Genomic DNA, 18487 nt, shown 5'->3' on the forward strand with positions numbered 1-18487 from the left:
ACACGTACGTGGCTGTTGCTTACAATAAAAGATGCCAATTTGAACCTCGTGGAGTGCGGTGAGATTCGTGGTCACAAAATATATATATATATGCATGCATGCATGTCTTTTCTGTAGTGGCAGTTGCCATAAAGTAGCGCAGATGGTTTATTGTCCTGCTGCAAAGGAGATACATTTATATGTATTTAGCTGAGTGGATTAGTAAAGGCAAGCGTTACCTGCGCTTTAAAACAAATGTTATGCCAGGGGGACTATGGAGATATGAGGGACACTTTTGCTGGGTAGTACTGAGGGAATTAGAAGAGGAGGTAATGGGAGGCAGAGCACCAAAAATGACTGTTGCAATGGGTGTGTGGTATGGTGAAGTAATACATTCTTTTTTTTTCTTTTTTTCAGTGTTTTCAGAGAATCTGCAGAATTGGAGAAGAAGCGAAGGTAAGGTGACGACATTTCCTATTGTACACAACAAACATACCCACAAGCAATTTTGTGACTATCTGCCTTCTACGTAGGCTAGTAATTTAGAGGGACAGTTTAGCCAGTAGCAGAGATGGCGTCTCGTTGGATGACTGCTGATCAAGCCCTAACTCGGGTTATGGAGGACAGTTCTGATGTAGGCTCAGAGACTGAGACAGCAGACACTGAGACAGCATCTGAGGGAGAGGACAATGGGGCAGATTCTGGGAGTGATTTTTCAGTCGGCGGAGTCCCATCCGACGACACCTCTTCCAGTGAGTCTGAAGGAGACAATGACGACATCCGTGCTGTCCCTTCGCAAGCATATTCTGGGCAGCGGGACCACATTGGGTTAGCCGAACCCAGAGAGCACGTGCTTGCGGCCGCACGCACAGAAAAAGTGCTCTCTTTGGCAGCCCCCCTGTTTAGTTCAGCTCCAAATTCCACCTTTTACTGGTGACGCTGGATGTAAAGTCAATACAGCTAACTTTTTGCCAGTCGACTACATCTATTTTTGGATGTTGACTTCCTTCCGAAAATTGTGCAGCAAACAAATTTGCGTGCAGACCAATTTCTGAGGGAGCGCGGAGGCACTCTAGGGCCCCGTTCTAGGGCACGCCAGTGGACTCCCACTTCGCTGGCGGAGTTGAAGATATTTGTGGGCCTTACGCTCAAAATGGATGACTCGCACGGTTTGGGTAACTCCCATCTTCGCACCATACATGAGCAGAGATCGTTTTTTGCTACTGCAGCGCATGCTGCATTTCAATGACAATTCTGCTGCATTGCCCCGGGACCATCCAGATCATGACAGGTTGTTCAAAATTCGGCCTGTCGTGGAACATTTGTCTGCCAGGTTTCCAGAGATCTATACTCCTGGAAAGAATATAGCAGTCGATGAGTCCTTGATCCTGTACAAAGGACGGCTGCTTTTCAGACAGTACATTGCGAGCAAAAGAGCTTGCTATGGCATAAAGCTGTACATGCTGTGTGAGAGCTCTTCTGGCTATGTGTACAGCTTGAGAGTGTATACAGGGAAGGATTCTACCCTAAACCCTGTAGGTTGCCCTCCCGCGTTAGGGGTGACAGGTAAGACTGTATGGGAACTTGTCCAGCCACTTCTTCACAAAGATAACCATTATGTGGACAATTTCTATACAGGAGTAGAGCTGTTCAGTGAGCTCTACAAAGCTGGCACTGTGGCCTGCGGTACAGTTCGTTGTAACCGCAAAGGATTCCCGCAGGAGCTTGTTTGCAAGAAGCTCCAGAAATCCCAGAGTACTGCATTCCGTTCTAACGAACTGCTCACAGTCAAGTTACTAGATAGGCGTGATGTATACGTGCTCACTACAATTCATGATGAGAGCACTTCTCCCATCACGGTTTGGGGTCAGATGGCCGAAGTCCACAAGCCCATCTGTATACTTGATTACAATAAGTACATGGGCGGAGTAGACAAGAACGACCAGGTTCTTCAACCATACAATGCGCGTCGTAAAATTCGCACTTGGTACAAGAAACTGTTTACCCACCTGATTCAGATGGCAACATATAATGCGTATGTTGTTTACCGTCAGACAACCACAGGAAGACTCATGACTTTCCTTGACTTCCAGTTGTCTATAGTTGAAAGCCTCACTGCTGTTACAGAAGAAGCAGCAGCCTCCACCTCATATGTTCTGGAGGATGTGGCAAGGCTGCAGGAGCGACACTTTGCTGATCGCATTCCTAAAACACCCAAAAGGAATCGTCCATGTCGTCGCTGTAAAGTGTGCTTGAAGCATGGAAAGCGTCAGGAGAGTCGGTATTACTGTCCCCAGTGTCCATCACAACCAGGCCTCTGTATCCCTACTTGCTTTATGTTGTATCATACTAAAGCAAAGTTCTGGGAAATCGACTGAGGTTGAGCTGCTGTTGGGTACTCCTTTCAGTGGCAGTGCATGGATACCGAACGTCCATGGGCCACTGCTTCGTTAGGCAAGGAGCCACAAAATTTTACTTCATCATGGACTTCCTTTTGGACTGCTTGAGAGCTAAATCCACAGCCAGAGCGTGGTCGGTGTTCTGTTCAATTAACATGCATTATATTTCCCCTACTGCATATACTAGTGGCAAGAACATATGCAACATTGCCATGGAGTACCCTTTCTTCACCAGCATGTCTACCTTACTTTCAACGGTAGATATGCTCTCTCAGTTCGAGGAATCACTTTGTACGGCATACTTGGAAACCCCCAACTTGCATCCACAAACTAGTATAGGTTCACTTGGCAATTATACAGGATTAGCCAGGACTCTGATGAGAACAGAGGCATGAATGGGTAAGGAAAGCTTATGGTAGGAGTGCCTTCACAGGGTTATTGCACAGGTAGAAGGCAGATAGTAAAGGTAGTACAGATGTACATCATCTACACCTATGGATTCAAACCCACTGGTGCCATCCCAGCACTGAAGGAGAATGACTTGTATAGGTCAGTGTTTGACCTGCTTTTCATGTTCATCCTCCATCAGAACTTAGTAGATGTTCAGTTTGCTGTATAAGTGCATTATAGTCACATCACTGCACATAATGTTGGCTGGGACATATGCTACGTTCTCATGGACTCCCCTATGTACCAAACACTACCCTTTTTCATAGCCTATGACCTTCTCTTTAGGGAACATCATGAGAAATCCCCAGCATGTCTCCCTTAGTTTCAAAGGTAGATATGCTCTCTCAGTTCGAGGAATCGCTTTGTTCGGCATACTCGGACACCCCCCAACTTGCATCCACTAACTGGAAGGAGATGGATTTAGCACAGAGAGTGCATTAAAAACGCATGAAAAACATGTCTTCCTGAGCCTCAGGTGGCTGTCACAGGAGTCATTAGAAAAGGTTTGTTACGCATGCATTTGGTAATGTTAAGGAAGAAGGAGGCAGTTAGCCTATGACCTTCTCTTTAGGTAACATCATGAGAAATCCCCAGCATGTCTCCCTTAGTTTCAAAGGTAGATATGCTCACTCAGTTCGAGGAATCGCTTTGTATGGCATACTCGGACACCCCCAACTTGCATCCACAAACTGGAAGGAGTTGGATTTAGCACAGACAGTGCGTTAAAGGCGCATGAAAAACATGTCTTCCTGAGCCTCAGGTGGCTGTCACAGGAGTCATTAGTAAAGGTTCGTTACGCATGCATTTAGTAATGTTAAGGAAGAAGGAGGCAGTTACTTGACAGGTGGTAAAATGTAGTCAAACTTATTCTGTTCTGTGGCGTGTGAATGTGATGGGCCCTTGTCTGGCAGCGGTAAGTTAATGTGAGTGCAGTGATTGGTTGGATTGGGCCCGTGGCTGGCGATATGAAAGGGTTGTTTGTTGTGCGTGAATGGCGTGTGAATGGACCATAAAGAGGTTGGTGCCTGGACGCGGCTTGATGGCCCACCTTCAGAAGGCTTGGTTTCAACATTCAGACACTTTGATAAGTAATCATGCTTTGAAACCATAATTTCTGGAGGTGCTAAAACCAACCAGTGTGAGTGGTGGGTTAACTTTTACAAACTAGTACCAGGGGAGTCCAAGGGTGCAGGACTTGCGTGGCTCTCACCAGTTTTCCTTCACCCAGAATCCCCTTGAAATCACAAAATGTACTTAAAAAACACATTTTCCTTGCATTCCAATGAGCAGAAGTCCAGGGATCTGCAGGGAGACATTAAAATTACCTACCACAAAACAGCCTCGTTTTTTAAGACAGTCACCTAAGTATTTGGTCCTGGGCTCGGCAGCCATGTAGGGAAACCTACCAAACACAGACATTTCTGAAAACTAGACACCCAAGGCAGCCCACGTAAATGTGGTGGTTTGGATTTAACAAAGTTTTCTTACCTAGAATACCCTGCAGAAGTGAAACGTTGATTAAAACCACTATTTTTCCTTTCTTTTTTATCACAGAAACTACAGGAATGTACAGGGATCCTCAAAATTCCTACCACCCAGTGTTTCCCCACTTGTCCTGATAAAAACACAACCCCGCTTGTGTGCCTGCGCCTAGTGCCTGCTTCAGGAATGAATCACTCCAGGGTTAACAGTAGCCCTCATGCAAGGACTACCATTGACCCTTTTGTGATCCATTCCTGTCACGGGCGCTAGGCCTACCCACACAAGTGAGGTATAATTTTTATCGGGAGACTTGGGGGAACGCTGGGTGGAAGGAAATTCGTGGCTCCTCTCAGATTCCAGAACTTTCTGTCACCGAAATGTGAGGAAAACGTGTTTTTTTTTAGCCACATTTTGAGGTTTGCAAAGGATTCTGGGTAACAGAACCTGGCCAGAGCCCCACAAGTCACCCCATCTTGGATTCCCCTAGGTCTCTAGTTTTCAAAAATGCACAGGTTTGGTAGGTTTCCCTAGGTGCCGGCTGAGCTAGAGGCCAAAATCTACAGGTAGGCACTTTGCAAAAATATGCTCTGTTTTCTGTCAAAAAATGGGATGTGTCCACATTGTGTTTTGGGGCATTTCCTTTCGCGGGCGCTCCGCCTACCCACACAAGTGAGGTATCATTTTTATCGGGAGACTTGGGGGAACGCTGGGTGGAAGGAAATTTGTGGCTCCTCTCAGATTCCAGAACTTTCTGTCACCGAAATGTGAGGAAAATGTGTTTTTTTTTAGCCACATTTTGAGGTTTGCAAAGGATTCTGGGTAAAAGAACCTGGCCAGAGCCCCACAAGTCACCCCATCTTGGATTCCCCTAGGTCTCTAGTTTTCACAAATGCACAGGTTTGGTAGGTTTCCCTAGCTGCCGGCTGAGCTAGAGGCCAAAATCTACAGGTAGGCACTTTGCAAAAAACAGCTCTGTTTTCTGTCAAAAATTGGGATGTGTCCACGTTGTGTTTTGGGGCATTTCCTGTCGCGGGCGCTAGGCCTACCCACACAAGTGAGGTATCATTTTTATCGGGAGACTTGGGGGAACGCTGGGTGGAAGGAAATTTGTGGCTCCTCTCAGATTCCAGAACTTTCTGTCACCGAAATGGGAGGAAAACGTGTTTTTTTAGCCACTTTTTTTAGGTTTGCAAAGGATTTTGGGTCACAGAACCTGGTCAGAGCCCCACAAGTCACCCCATCTTGGATTCCCCTAGGTCTCTAGTTTTAAAAAATGCACAGGTTTGGTAGGTTTCTCTAGGTGCCGGCTGAGCTAGAGGCCAAAATCTACAGGTAGGCACTTTGCAAAAAACAGCTCTGTTTTCTGTCAAAAAATGGGATGTGTCCACGTTGTGTCTTGGGGCATTTCCTGTCGCGCGCTAGGCCTACCCACACAAGTGAGGTATCATTTTTATCGGGAGACTTGGGGGAACATAGAATACCAAAACAAGTGTTATTGCCCCTTATCTTTCTCTACATTTTTTGCTTCCAAATATAAGAGAGTGTGTAAAACAAAGACGTCTATTTGAGAAATGCCCTGCAATTCACATGCTAGTATGGGCACCCCGGAATTCAGAGATGTGCAAATAACCACTGCTCCTCAAAACCTTATCTTGAGCCCATTTTGGAAATGCAAAGGTTTTCTTGATACCTATTTTTCACACTCTTCATATTTCAGCAAATGTATTGCTGTATACCCAGTATAGAATGAAAACCAACTGCAGGGTGCAGCTCATTTATTGGCTCTGGGTACCTAGGGTTCTTGATGAACCTACAAACCCTATATATCCCCGCAACCAGAAGAGTCCAGCAGACATAACGGTATATTGCTTTAAAAAATCTGACATCGCAGGAAAAAGTTACAGAGTAAAACATAAAGAAAAATGGCTGTTGTTTTCAGCTCAATTTCAATATTTTTTTATTTCAGCTGTTATTTTCTGTAGGAAAACCTTGTAGGAGCTACACAAATGACCCCTTGCTGAATTCAGAATTTTGTCTACTTTTCAGAAATGTTTAGCTTTCCGGGATCCAGCATTGGTTTCACACCCATTCCTGTCACTAACTGTACCACAAACTCTGGGTACCATTAGAATCCCTAGGATGTTGGAAAAATAAGGACGCAAATTTGGCGTGGATAGCTTATGTGGACAAAAAGTTATGAAGGCCTAAGCGTGAACTACCCCAAATAGCCAAAAAAGGGCTCAGCACTGGGGGGGAAACGGCCCAGCAGCTAAGGGGTTAAAATGAATACCTGTATATTAATAGAGGTCCCACCCATATCCCCTATATCCTTTGTACCCTGCCCCTAAAGAAATGTGTTACAGAAATGTATGCCTTTAAAAAATGACTACTCAAGCATAAAAAATAATACCTGAGTATTAATACACCCCCACAGCCATAACACCTACATCTCTTGCATTCTGTCCCTAAAGGAATGCGTAACACGATTTTAAAAATTAAATAAAAGAATTTTGGGCCCTTCAAAAATTAATACTGAGGTATTAAAAATAATACCTGTGTATTAAATTTCCAACCGATTATCAGTCCATACTATAAATGATATATATTATTTATAAAAAAAACAAAAAACATATATAAATTTATATATATATATATATATATATATATCTCCAACACTCCGTTTCAGCAGTGATCAGCGGCACCACTAAAGAGTTGTTCAGCTGCACAAATTCGATTTTTTAACTAAACGATTTTTAATAAAGTTTGACATAACAAACATAAAAATAATCACAAACGATGCGTTTCGGCATAACGCCTTCAGCCGGGCCTAAACATACTCCATGACTCGCACTTTTAAAATATATGGTCCTTCCACCATTTCCTCAGCCCAGCATGCTAGATCGCTAACCCATTCCACTATATGGCTACATTTATCCTCCATTTTCTCCCCAAATATATGACCCTGTCAATGGTGTTTACTCTCCAATTCTTTATAGAAGACTCCTCATAAAACAATATATACACATGCAAATACAGCAGCATTTGGAACATCAGAAAATAATGCAAATTAATTCCTGACACTGATTTTGAGTTTATGTAACTATACATCCGTAAATTATCACCTACCCAACCATTATTCCTAATACAAAAGTTATTTGTATCTATAATTTTTTACTATATGTAGGGGGCACTTGGCATAGTGTTGTTCTCATAAAGTGTATATCTAGGGGATCATATCCTAATCATCCTCACAAGCTCATATAAAGTACTAGTGCTTTATTGCAATAACTCAACATAATGTAATACAGCGCAGTTACTAGTCATCCACATTACATCTACGGTGTTTTCCTGAAATGTCTACTCATATATAGATTATTAGATTGTAAATATCATAAACCATATTAAAGTGCGCATTGAATCACACACAAAATAAATGATAGATACTATCACTCCCCCACACATAAAGTGCTAATGCACTCACTACTAAATATAAAGTGCTAGAGTTTACTAAGGTGCACTTAATATACTACACTAAAACATATGCTAAAAACTGTTTTCTAATGCTCGCACTAAGTCCCCACGTTAAAAGGTCTTGTCTATAACCACCATCCCACCTAAAGTGCTGGTGCTTACTTGGAGTGCCTCCTCAAGTGTAAAGCACTAGAATCTACACATCAGTTCTCCTTCCATCAAAGGAAAGCTGTTAGTCATACAATTCCTCAATACTTTATGCTCATATAACATCTCATTCCAGAGAAAGTCATCCCAGTCACATTCTTTTTTTAAGGGATATATCGGAAGTATTGTGAAAAACACTGAATGGTTACAGGTGGAGCCAAATAGGATTTTTGTTTACAAAATACACTCAAGAGATACAAATAAGGGGACCAAGGGGATTTCATAAATAAATAAGTGAGTAAAGAGGTACACAAGCCTATATAATTGATCGATGGTCATATGTGGATAACAACTGTAATCCCAGGTATAACAAGTATGCCTCAAATCATTTCTGAGAATAGGTACAAGGTCCTACTCAAATTGGATATCTCAAATTGGTAACACAATCACCGATCAATTGTCCGAGGATACCTGACCAACTCTATAGGTGGACGTGTAATTCAGCATCAGAATTTTGTCCACAGGGTGCCCCAGTTCCCAATTAGATAATTAATTGGGATTCCTCCCTTCTTAGCTCCTTCTCTCTGTCACCCCCCCGGTGAGATGAGGTCTCACATATTTTATGCCATAATAATGGAAGATCGCTACAGACCCAGCATGACATTGCTCAAAATGAATAGTCAATGGATAACTTCAATCTGTGTTCTTGATTGCTTGGATATGTTGTAGGATTTTGAGTTTCAGTCTCTTGATAGTACTGCCCACATATAATTTATTGCATCCAATTTTAATACATAAATGAAGTGGTTGGTATTACACGTTATACTCTCTTGTACCTTAAAAGTTCGACCCTCAAAGGTCCGATACTCCTTACAATTTAGCCCATGCCTGCAGGCTTTAGAAGTGTCACACTTGATAAAACCCTTAGTCTTACTTGTGAACCAATTATCTGTCCCCACTTTTGGGGTAAAAAAAACTACGTTAACATATCACTTAGTGACCTGTTTTTCTTGAATGTTATTCGAGGGCCATTGTCCAAGATGTTCTTCAGATGTTCATTCCTGCGTAAGATGTGCCAGATTTTATACAAGATTCTCCTCACACTGGATTGGGCTGTGTTGTTATACTCCACAAACAATCTCTTCATTCCCTCATTACCCTCCACATGATCCTTTTTACACGGATACAGTAATTTTTGCCTTCCTTTAATATTGATTCTCCCTCTAGCATTTTCCAACACACCCATAGGATAGCCTTGTTCTAAAAACCACTTCATCATCTTTCAAATTTCCTTGTCACATTCCTCATCAGTAGAACAGATTCTTTTCGATCTTATCATTTGACTGTAAGGAATGCTCCACTTCAACACTCCAGGATGACCACTATTAGCATGCAAAATGGCATTGGCTGCCATTGGCTTCCTATGTATCCTACTAATCAATATATATATATATATATATATATATATATATATATATATATATATATATATATATATATATATATAAGTGTTTTTTTACAAAAACATTTATAAAACATAAACTCATATTGGTAACAAAATGCATGTTTCAGGCACACATTGGTCAGGCATTTGCGTTGTAAATACATGTGTGGCAAAACCATGCATTGTTTAGACGTACCTGTTGTTTAGACTGCGTTGTTGAGGTCATACGTTGTTCGAACTGTGTTGCAAATTCCATTTCCAGTTCTGTGGTAATGCCAAGGATCTCTGGTAATTCCAAGGTCTGTGCTAACTTCAGTGATGAATCTTTGTATGAACTCCTTCCTAATGCTTAGAGATTTACCCGTTTGGAAGACATTCCAGTTTTTGAGTGTCCTCACCATGAAGGACAAAGACTATGACCACACAGTGGATGATGATTCAGAGTCTTATGCCTCCCTATTTACAATTCTGTTACCGGCCACTTCTTGAACCTACAAATGCAAATGATCTTGATACATTTCCATAACGGTATTCTTTAACCCTCTAACACAGCTTCAGAAGCAATTTTTGTCCACTGTTATACAAAAGCAGCAGAGGTGTTAGAATTTGCCCATTGAGGCAAAGTCTGGCATTTTCCCCTCAGATACTGCAGTTTTCCTCCAGTTTAAGGACCCACGCTGTCTTTCAAAGTAGCTTTCTTGGAGCCTCTAATGGCTGCCTGGGCGAATTCCTTCTTTGGCACAGGATTCTACAGACAAATTGATTGTCATCCTATCCTGCTTCTAGGGCCCAAAGTTCCAACCACTGTGTAGGAAAGTAGCCTCTTTCTAGCATGGTCACCCCCACTTTTGGCCTGTTTGTCTGTGTCTACTGGGATCCTGCTAATCAGGACCCCAGTAGTTATGCTCTCTCCCTTAAATTATGGTTGTTGAATACTGGTAACCCAGTATTTCACCCACAATTGGCATACTGGTGCCCCCTTATAAGTCCCTAGTATATGGTACCTAGGTACCCAGGGCACTGGGGTTCCGGGGGATCCCTATGGGCTGCACCATATCTTTTGCCACCCGTAGGGAGCCCATGCAAAGACTTCTACAGGATTGCCATTGCAGCCTGTGTGAAAAGGTGCATGCACCCTTTCAATGCCATTTACATTGCACCAGTTCACTTATAAGTCACCCTCATAGCAGGCCCTCCAGCCCTGAGGGCAGGGTGCAGAGTACCTGAGTGTGAGGGCCTCGTGAGTGCAGAGACGCCATTTTACGCGTGTACTGGACATAGGTCACTACCTATGTCCAGCTACATAATGGTAACTACGAACATAGGCATGTTTGGTATCAAACATGTTGGAATCATACCCCAATACTTTTGCAAGCAATGGGTGTAGGATTTCATGCACCCTGGGGGCTCCTTAGGGGACCCTCAGTATTGCCATTCCAGCCTTCTGAGGTTTTCCAGGCAGCCCCAGCTGCTGCCACCTCTCAGACAGGTTTCTACCCTCCTGTTGCTTGAGAAACTCAAGCCAGGAAGGCAGAACAAAGGATTTCCTTTGGGAGAGGGGTGTTACACCCTCCCCCTTTGGAAATAGGTGTTACAGGCTTGGGAGGGGTAGCCTCCCCAAGCCACTGGAAATGCTTTGAAGGGCACATTTGGTGCCCTCCTTGCATACTCCAGTTTACACCAGTTCAGGGCCCCCCAGTCCCTGCTCTGGCACAGAACTGGACAAGGGAAAGGGGAGTGACCATTTCCTTGTCCATCACCACCCCTGAGGTGGTGCTCAGAGCTCCTCCAGTGGGTCCTTGGGTTTTGCCATCTTGGATTCCAAGTTGGCAGGAAACTCTGGGAGCATTTGAGTGGCCAGTGCCAGCAGGTGACGTCAGAGCCCTCCCCTGACAGGTGCTTACCTGTTTAGGGTCTCTCTTTTGGGTGGGTCTTTAGATTCAGATTGCAAGACTCCAGCAGGAATCCTCTGCATCCTTTACTTCACCTTCTCACCGAAGAAACTGCACCTGGACCCAACAGGAACGCTACAAACTGCAACAAAGAAGCAAAGACGACTTCTGCAACATTGTATCTTCAACTCCTGCCAGCAACTGCAACTGTTTTCCAGCCATGCATCTTCAGAGGACAGCCTGTCTTCAGCCTGCATCAGAAGAGTGAAGGAATCTCCCTTGGAGTGAAGGAGTCACTCCCCTGCTTCCGCAGGCACCTCTCTGCAATGACGACCGGCTGCGTGGGACACCTTTCCTGACAAGTTGCGTGGATCCTGCATCACAGGTGGTGGACTGGAGTGGTCCTGACAGCCCTGACTTCCTACTGTTCAACTTTGGTGGAGGTAAGAGCTTGCCTCCCCACGCAAGTTTTGCAGTTACTAAGGCTTGTTGGTAACCTTCCACAAAGTTCTTCATGCACCGTGCAGCTCCGGCCCCCAGTACTCTATCCTGCAACGCACAGCTTCCTGAGTGGTTCTCTGGTGGCGTGGGATCCCTTTGTGTAGTGCTGCGTGGGCCTCCATTTGCACCATCTTTGTGCTGATGCTGTGGGACTCCTGGGCACACTGCCTGGTCTTCTGAGGGCTCCCTGAGTTGCAGAGAGCCCCCTCTGTCTCCTCCTCCTGGGTAGAGGCCACCTGGTCCCTCCTGGTCCAGGGCAGCGCCATTTTCCGCTAAGCGCAATCTTTACGTGTGCCAAGTCTTGTTGGCGGAATTCAGCAACCCAAACTAGACTGCAATGTTCCATCCAGCGTGGGACATCATCTGCACCAACCAGGAATCCACATCCATCGTCTTGGGTGCAGTACTGACTGTTCTTCTTCACCAGTGGTTCTTCTTTTGCACCTTAATCCGGATTAGCAGGGGCTCCTTTCTCCCTGGATTCTTCAGCGCTTCTTGGATTTGGTCCCCTTCTTCCACAGGTCTTCAGGTCCCAGAATCCATTGTTGGTGTCTAGCAGTCTCTTCTGGTTCTTGCATAATCTTCTATCACATGTTCTTGTGTGTTCTAGGAAACTTACTGTGATTTACTCCTGCTTTCCTGGGCTCTGGGGTGGGTTCTATTATTTACCTTTGGTGTTTTCTTACACTCCCAGTGCTCCTCTACACACTACACTTGCCTAGGTGGGAAACCGACTTTGTGTTCTCCCTAGGCCCAATGCTATCTATTGTGATTTTCACTACTTGCACTGTTTTCTTACTGTTTTTACATATATATATATATATATATATATATATATATATATATATATATATATATATATATATATATATCATAAATTGTCTTTCTTACTAATATCCGAGAAAGGAACAGCCAGCACTCCAGATGATCCACTCAAAATCATTTATTTCCACATGGCTAATGCGTTTCAACCATTACGGTCTTCCTCATAGCCTGAAATTGATTGCCTGCCCCACCGTTTCATAGACATAAAAGAAAAACTACCGCTATTTACTTATGAAAAAAATCATAGTCACTTTGGTGGAGGTAAGAGCTTGTCTCCCCATGCAAGACATGTTCAGAAAATCAAAATACCCACCACAATATATTTAAAATTTTGCAAAAACATAAATAACACATTTTTATACAATTAAAAGGTTTAGTTTCTTTGCAAATAATAAATTACTTTTATGTCTTTTTAATCAATTATATACTGCTAAGTGGAAATTCTGACACTTCCTGTTTACATTTTTACTTGGAAAAAATCAAAATATCTCCCATAATGCATGATATATCATTCAAAATCTATTCTCAATAGTAGACCACTTTCATATCACATTTAATTGATAATCTTACTCATCATGCAAATATATATATGCAATCTATTTAAGGCATGAGTAATAGTTACTTGAGGTAACTCTAACTATAACTTCTGAATTTCTATGGTTTTGTACGCTTGAAATGTAAGCCTAACTATAATGTCCCTCTAACCTTTGTTTTTTTCAGTATATATATATATATATATATATATATATATATATATATATATGTGTGTGCGTGTGTGTGTGTGTGTGTATATATATATATACACACACACACACACACATATAACATATTTTAACCTATTTACCCTTGGCACCTAAAAACCCATACCCACCCTAAACGTTAAAAATACCCTTGCCACCCAAAACCCATACCAACCCTAAACATAAAAATACCTTTGCCACCCAAAACCCATACCGACCCTAAATCCTAAAAATACACTTGCCATCTCAAAACCTCTAGCCACCCTAAAACCTAAAAATTCCATTGCCACCCAAAACCTATACCCAACTTAAACACTAACCATACTTTTGCCATCCCAAAGCCTATAGCCACCCTAAACCTTAAAAGTTGCTTTGCCACCAGAAAACGCATACCCACCCATAACCCTAAAAATGCCCTTGCCACCCAAAAACCCATATGTATCCTAAACCCTAAAAATACCCTTGTCATCCCAAAACCTATGCCCACCCTAAAACTTTAAATTACTAGTGCCACCCAAAAACCAGTACTCACCCTAAACCCTCAAAATACCATTGCCATCTCAATCCTTAGCAACTCTAATCAGTAAAATTACCATTCCCACCCAAAAACCTGTACCCACCCAAAACCCTAATATATGATATGTATATAAATACACACACACACATATATATCACTGAAAAAAAAACCAAAGGTTACAGGGACGTTATAGTTAGGATCTGAATTTACTCTTACAAAACCATGGAATTCAGCAGTTATAGTTATAGTTCTCTTAAGAAACAATAACACGCGCCCTAAGGTAACTATAACTTGCGCCCTTGCCATGCACAGTTTTCTTATCAAAAATTGTATTTCCAGATGTTGCAGTGATAATATCAAAGATGCCCTACAAGACCTCATCAATGATATAATGTGTGGAGTAATTAGCTGTGCATGGCAAAGGCACAAGTTAAAGTTACCTTAGGGTGCAAGTTATTGTTACTTAAAAGACCTCTAACTATGCTCTTCTGAATTTCTATGGTTTTGTACTAGTAAATTCAGAACCTAATTATAATGTCCCTGTAACCTTTGTTTTTTCAGTGACTTTCAATCGTTTTTTAACGTAAAGCAATTTTAATTACTATACATTATTCCGAGCTCAAAGGCTGCAGGGTTGGTCGCGAGACCTGGCCTGCAGCCACAGTCCATAAACCATAAGGCCACCCTATTGTAATATACAAGAGAAAGTAATTCATAAAAAGGAACATATCGGAAGGAGAAATGGCATTAAAGTCCCTGTCCTTGGACCCCAGTCGGTGCTCAAACCAGCAGACAAAGGACGGCGGTTAGGATTGATCAACTGTGAAAAATACAATGAAGTTTTAGGCAACTGGACAATACTGACCACTATAGTAGACTTCATGTTGACTCTCCTTCAGAGCTCAGGAATCAGATTTTTGAAATAACGAAAGATGCAGTAAATAACTGCTAGATAGGAGACAAGGAATTTGACTATTTAAACAAAAACAATCCCAGAGTAGCAGTCTTTGATATCCTACCCAAGATTCACAAAAACAGTAAGGAACCATCCCTGACTCAAATGCTGGGCTTACCCCCTTCAAGCGGACACTACAAATGCACCAAATGTACACCATGTATTTATACAAAAAACAGCAAGGAGTAGATTATTAATGGGCATACAATGTACCAGAAGGTCTTCTCTAATTGTAACACAAAGAACACTATATATTATATAAAATGTCCATGCAACAAGGTCTATATTGGCCAAACCACCCAACAGGTTAAAAATAGGATCTTACAATATAGATCACGTGTATGATGCCAAGTACAGGGGGTGCCTCTAGTACAACATTATAGTGAAACAAGTCACACTAAAAACGATTTAGAATGGCCCGCCCTATATATAGTTCCCAAGATTGTAAAGAAACTACAAGTTAATAGATGCCTCCTTTGAACAGAGGCCAGACTAACTGCTAGATTTCACACACTGACACAAGGTCTAAGTTAATATGTTAAAGTATGGTCCTTGTTGAGCTTCATAATGATATACTGTCATAGTTTTCTGAAATATGTGTATATTTAAATATTGGTGGAGTGTTTCTTTGTATATTCATTTCCTTGAAAAATTAATTTCATTTTAATTGAGCTGAAATTCATTTAGCTACATGGTAAACATTTTGGGTTATTGGTGTCCAGCCCCTTGGTGTTCAAAGTCAGTTTTATAATAATAAGGCTACGACCCCATCGAGGTGCTTTGACAAGCAGATGAGGACCTGTGGTTCCTACACCTGGCCACCACCCTTCCCCGTGGCACCTATATATGTGGGACAGAGGAGCAGTCTAGTAGTTCTGTATTTCACAGTTGGCAGCCCGGTACTTCTCCTCATGTCCCTTCCTGATTTCTTTTAAGGTACATGCTGTAGGAAAGTACCATCTTTCTTGGCATGTTACCCACATTTTTACCTGTATGGCAGTATGTTTTTGCCTGTCTCGCTGGGATCCTACTGGTTAGGAACCCAATGCTCATAGTTTGTGGCCTAATTGTGTGTTGTGAATAGTGCCTAACTGTGTCACTGAGGCTCTGCTAATCAGTACCTCAGTGCTTATGCTCTCTCTGCTTTTAAATTTGCCACTATAGGCTAGTGACTTAATTTACCAATTTCAATTGGCACACTGGACCCCCCTTATAAGTCTCTAGTATATGATACGTAGGTACCATCTCTTTGTGGGACATCCATTGCATCACGCAGGAACCCGCAGCCATCTTCTTTTGGTGCATTTCTGCAGTCTTCGTCCAACCAGGGACTCTTATTTTGCACCCTCTTCTAGGTTAGCAGGGGCTCCTGTCCTTCCTGGAACTTCTTCCGACTTCTGGACTTGGTCTCCTCTCTTTACAGATCTTCAGGTCCAGGAATCCACCAGTAGTTTTTTGCAGTCTTACTTGATTCTTGCAATCACTCTAATCACGACTTGTAGTGTGTCCTAAGGAAACTTGCAGTACTTTACTCCTACTTTCTTGGGCCCTGGGGTGGGGTATTTTACTTACCTTTGTAGTATTCCTACTCTCCTAGTGACTCTCTACACACTACACTTGTCTAGGGGGAAATTTGTGATTCGCATTCCACTTTCTTAGTATATGGTTTGTGTTGCCCCTAGACCTATTTTCTCCCATTGTCTTGTATAGCATTTCCTATTGTTTGCACTATCCTATGTCTAATTACTTACCTTATTTTGGTGTCTAGTGTATATATTGTGTATAATACTTACCTCCAGAAGGAGTATTGCCTCTAAGATATTTTTGGCCTTGTGTCACCCAAATAAACTACCTTTATTTTTGGTAACACTGAGTATTCTCTTTACTTGTGTATAAGTACTGTGTAACCATAAGTGGTATTACAGGAGCTTTGCATGTCTCCTAGTTCAGCCTAAGCTGCTCTGCTATAGCTACCTCTAACAGCCTAAGATGCTAGAACACTACTACATTTCACTAATAAGGGATAACTGGACCTGGTGTAAGGTGTACCCAAGGTACCCACTACAAACCAGGCCAGCCTCTTACATTGGTGGTGCAGCGGTGGGATAAGTACTTGCAATTGCTTTACCACTTTGTTACTGGTGCTTTTCACAAGAAAAGCTTGCTCCAATACATGGAGCTATACATAATTATACCTTGAAGTAATCTCCAACTTTCTAAAAAGTTCTTTAAACTTTGCAAAAGTTTTACAAAGTTTCTGAAAAGTTTCTTCTTTTCTCTAAAATGTTAGGTCTGCTAGTCTACTAACTTTTTACTCACTTTCCTAAACTCTTTTTCTTTCAACATGTCTGGTGTAGAGGCTACCCCTAGAGTTGTGAAAACAACATATGAGAATCTTAACTTTAAAAGTTTGAGGGGTCTCTGCATTGAAAGGGGTTTAGGGACTGGGAAGAACCTCAATAAGGAATTCCTTTTACATCTTCTCCTGAAGGATGATCAGGGACTTGGCACTGGCCAGGATCAGCCAGATGGGGAAGATGAGGAAGATTCCAACTAGGCAGGGTTAGAGGAGCACACTGATAATCCTGGGGAGGGTCTGTCCACTGATCTTTCTGTCAACAAACCCCCTAGTGTAACTGGGAGTGGGAAGGGTTCATACACTAGTAGGGCTCCCTTCATACCGAGAGGCCAGGTCACTAGGGTGGCTCAAGTTAGGGAAAGATCAGCCTCTGCCAATTCTACTGTTACTTCTGTTTCAGAAGCATCCCACACTTCTAACCCTGAGGACCAATCCCTAGATAGGGAAATCAGAAAGCTGAGGTTAGAAGATGCCAGAATGAGGCTACAGCAGTAGCAGTTGGCCTTAGACAGGGAATCCCTGGCTGTGGAAAAAGAAAGGCAGAGGTTGGGGTTAGGTCCCCATGGTGGCAGCAGAAGTTTCAGTAATTCTAATGTTAGGGAACCTACATTTGATTCAAGAAATCTGCATAAAGTTGTCCCACCTTACAAGGATGGAGATGACATATACAAGTGGCTTGCTTCACTTGCGAGGGCCTGTAAGGTTCAGAGGGTCCTTCAAGTTCAGTGGGCTGCTATCCTGTGGCTATCTTTCACTGGCAAGGGAAGAGACAGACTCCTTATTGTCAGGGAGGATGATGCAGATAATTACCATATACTCAAAAGTACACTCTTAGATGGTCTGGGCTTAACTACTGAACAATAAAGGATAAAGTTAAGAGAGACCAGAAAAGAATCATCACAGGATTGGACAGATTTTGTAGACTGTTCAGTGAAGGCCCTAGAAGGTTGGTTAAATGGCAGTAAGGTGACTGACTATGAAAGCCTATATAACTTGATCCTGAGAGAGCATATATTGAATAATTGTGTGTCTGATTTGTTGCATCAGTATCTTGTTGACTCAGATCTGACCTCTCCCCAAGAACTGAGAAAGAAGGCAGAATGGGTCAGAACAAGGGTGAGCAGAAAAGCTCATACAGGGGATGACAAAGACAGCAAAAAGAAGCATGGTTAGTCTCATGACAAGGGTGGGTACAAAGATAAAAAATCTTCTGAGTCTTCATCAGGCCCACAAAAATCCTATAGGGGTGGTAGGCACAAATCCTCTTCACACAATCAGAAAAAGCAATGGTGTTATGTCTGTAAAGCCAAAGGTCATTGGACAAGT

The sequence above is a fragment of the Pleurodeles waltl genome, chromosome 1_2, assembly GCF_031143425.1.
Source record: "Pleurodeles waltl isolate 20211129_DDA chromosome 1_2, aPleWal1.hap1.20221129, whole genome shotgun sequence".
In the NCBI taxonomy this organism is placed as follows: domain Eukaryota; kingdom Metazoa; phylum Chordata; class Amphibia; order Caudata; family Salamandridae; genus Pleurodeles; species Pleurodeles waltl.